This window comes from Mchenga conophoros, linkage group LG3 (genome assembly GCF_057382185.1).
Source record: "Mchenga conophoros isolate Kocher_MC1m ecotype Shallow Benthic linkage group LG3, M_conophoros_male_GT1.1, whole genome shotgun sequence".
Taxonomy (NCBI): Eukaryota; Metazoa; Chordata; class Actinopteri; order Cichliformes; family Cichlidae; genus Mchenga; species Mchenga conophoros.
In genome coordinates, this window is record NC_140528.1 from 28,083,965 (window position 1) to 28,087,694 (window position 3,730).

The 3,730-nt window shown below is 41.3% G+C and overlaps 1 long non-coding RNA gene across 1 annotated transcript; it reads right to left on the reverse strand.

Annotated features, from left to right (window-relative positions):
* Positions 1 to 664: 664 nt before the first annotated feature.
* LOC146577975 (uncharacterized) lies at positions 665 to 2,597 on the reverse strand. The gene is made up of 3 exons (XR_014891653.1): positions 1,321 to 2,597; positions 1,006 to 1,167; positions 665 to 920 (listed from the first exon to the last, which is right to left on the reverse strand). It is a non-coding gene; the product is annotated as an uncharacterized LOC146577975 (long non-coding RNA).
* Positions 2,598 to 3,730: the final 1,133 nt, after the last annotated feature.

Here is a 3,730-nt window from a genome sequence, read left to right on the forward strand (position 1 = left end):
TTCATTGTATTGTTCATTTTGTTTTTTAAATACTCTGAGCGTTTGTGTTTGCTCTCCTGGTTTGACATTCATCCTTCACGTAAGTGAGGCTTTGAGCTAAAAGGGGAAAGGCTCCCTTCTTTTTAGTGCTTGTTTATTTCGAGTTATTGCCATGTTTATGAAATTTACATTTTCACTTGGAAAAATGTTAACATGTGGTCATTTTTCATACATGTATTATGAAACACTCAACTACTTTGTTTGGTTTTGTAGACTTAGACTACCATTCAAATATGAATGTTAGGCGGCGATCGTGGCTCAAGAGTTGGCAGTGCTTCTTGTAATCGGAAGGTTGCAGGTTCGAGCCCCAGCTCCGACAGTCTCGGTCACCAACAGGCCTACTCTGTCAATGCACCCCAGGGCAGCTGTGGCTGCAATGTAGCTGCCATCACCACTGTGTGACTGTGTGAATGGGTGGATGACTGAATGTAGTGTAAAGCGCTTTGGGGTCCATAGGGACTAGGAAAAGTGCTGTACAAATACAGGTCATTTATCATATTTAATATTAATTACAATTTTGATTATGTTAAGTTTACAATATTAAGTAAATGGAACAACATTTTGGATTAACTGACCATCTATATTTCAGTTACATGACCAAGCATGTCAGTGTTATTTACTCCATTTTTTTATGTTCGTGTAACGACTACAATTATTCATTTCAACTTAATATGTTTAAGCTTTAGTTTAAAAGTGTTGCTTCAAAAATTTAAAGTAATCTCAGTTTTAGTTTTTAGAGTGTAAGTGCAGAAGAAAGTCTTAACGTCCCTTCAGTACAGTGGCAGTGGATGTGGGCTGGAGATGCAATGACCTTCGACCTGCCGGTGACCATCTTCACTGACCACACCTTCTGTGATGAACGACTCCTCTCTCCTGGTGTCCTGCAAGCAAACAATCATATATTTTAGAACACCAACTTATTTGCTTTCTTAAAACATTTTTTTCTGAATTTCCTATAGAACAGACCTCAGTTTACACTCTCAATCTCAGGCTCCCTCCTCACTGGAGAGGTGACATTCACTGTCCCACTTGTCAGTCTGGATAGCCAGCCGATACACAATGATGTCAGGAAAGCATCATTTTAAAAAGGGCTCTGCAAACATGGCCAATAACTTTCATTCTGATGATCTGCAGAATAATTTGGGCACAAAACAAATTTCACCCTTCAAAAAGTTGCAGACTTCACTATATACAGTGCAGACAGTGTGGACCCTCTAAACTAAGTCTGTGGGATATGATCTTTGAATGAATGCAGACCAAACTGTCGTTGTATTTACTTACACAGCATGTCTTGTAGGATTAACTGGAGTCATCAGCAACAGCACAGAGCAGTCACATCTCAGGTCTAATAACAGAAGACAGGAAACTAAAGCATAAAGGAAGCAGCAAGTAAAGCAGTTTGATGTAAAGTATGATTAAAGTTCAGCCTGATTAACATAAATGTGACAGCTACTAACATATTGTGGGAAGTAAACTAACCAAAATCCTTCCCACTCAGCTGATGTCTTTCTGTCCAACAGCTGCTCTTCTAGACTTGTAAGAGTTTGATGTGATGTGTGGAGTGCTGATTCAGAGCCTCAAAGAGATAGGTGGTCTCTTTTTAAAACACATAATTGAAATGTCATCATTACATAGGGTGAGACGTTCGGCCATACGGGAGGGGCTCAGAGTAGAGCCAGGAGCAGACCCAGGACACGCTGGAGAGATTACATCTCTCAGCTGGCTGGCTTGGGAATGCCTTGGTGTTCCTCCGGACAAGCTAGAGGAGGTGGCTGAGGAGAGGGAGGCCTGGGCTTCTCTGCCTAGGCTGCTTTCCCCATGACCCAGCCCTGGATAACCAGAAGAAGATGGATGGATAAAACAGAAATGTTCATTAAATGTAAAAACAGTTTGCTTATGTCGCTAAAGAAAGACTAGATTTAACATTAATAGATGTCACAGATGTCCAAAAACAACCATAAAAAATTAAAATAAATACAGAGGTTAAGAATGTACAGTCCATGTTATAAAAGTGGATTAAAACAAGCCCCACCCCTAACGGCTGCACCTTCAGAAAAAGTTTCGTCTCGGCTCTTATCTAGTAGCTGCTCACTTTTCTATTTCAAACAATCAACAGAAAATTTCACTGAGAGATTTTATATAAGGTTTTTTAAGCTGTGGGTTAATTTAAGTACCATGAGCCGAGAGGCAACACCAGTCTAACACTAGCTAGCTAGCAAGTTTATAAACCTGGTGCTAATCTGAGAGAAGGCACAAAACCAGTTTGAATAAGAGTAACACTTTACTCACCAAGTCAGTGAATCACATAAAGAATCACAGCAATGCCAACAATGATCTCTTAAGCTGAAGCTTCTCCAGCTTTGCTCAACATATCCTCTGGGTGCTTTAGGGTGCTCCATCTAGTGACGCTATTACTGGGAGACTCAAACACTCATGTGTGCAACAACAGTGAGAGCTGGAGGGGTGTGACTGAGGGACCTCTGTGCAAACCACAGTTTGCCCATAATGAACTATAAATGATATATGTAATATTTCCAAACTGTTAAAATGTGTTCGGTTTGCTGATGATACCACTCTGTATTGCTCAGGTAATAACCTGGAACAGCTTCTGACTACAGTGGAAAAGAACAGTGGAGAATATACTAAAAAATGGTTTCATATAAATAAGTTATTGTTAAATATAAATGAAATAATATGTATTATTTTTGGCACCAGACAAATGAAAAATGTATCTAAAATCAGGGTTAATGGAATTGAAATTGAAAACGTGTACGAAAAAACATTTCTAGAGAGATAATTGATAAGCTTTGTTGGAAGTCCCATATAAACCATGTGTGTCACGGTCTGGGTGGCAGACCGTGGGGGATGTTGGACCCAAACGCTGGACTTAGTGCAATGAACAGTGCATTTATTTACAGTGGGGGCAAATGTACACCATGCAATAAGTCTCCAGAGTGCTCCCTCAACTCCTGTGTTGTGTCTTGTCCCAAGTGCTGGTATTCCGTGCTCTCTGCTCCTGTGCCTACGCACACCCCGTGCATCCTGCAGTCCCGTGTTCCGCTTTCCTGAGGAAAAACGACAGACGCAGCTGTTATGGCACCAACTCCAGCAGGCATACACTGAACAGCACTATAAACACTGACATGGAGTCTAACTCAACGATCCTGCGCCGGAGGAAGCTCCCTCGCTCTGTTAAGTAGCTCCCCCGACGAGCCTGATCAGAAGCAGGTGTGTGGGAACCTAGGCGTGACCAGCAGCTGGCAGGGCCACACCCATCAGGCCTGCAGGTGGCTGTCCTTCATCCTCCAGCCACACACACACGTACACACACCAGCATGGAACACAAGAGCACAGTGCAGCAAACATACCTCCAATACAACAATAATAATAACAATAACAATAACAATAATGGTCCACACTCTTCACGGACCCCGAGTCCCTGGAACCGGATCCGTGACAATGTGAAAACAAAAAAGTTAAAAACCGTTGCTATTCTGTACAAAACAAAAGATGTCCTGAGCAAGAATTCATTATAGACGCTTTATTGTTCTCTTTTGCTTCTGCTAATAGCTTTTTGACTAGCCTTATCTCCTGCTTTCTTGCTTTGTGGTAGATCTTTATTCTGTATTCACTGAGAGATTTAAATGTTAATCAAATAAATAAATTAGATAAGTGCACGTGGCTCCAAGAT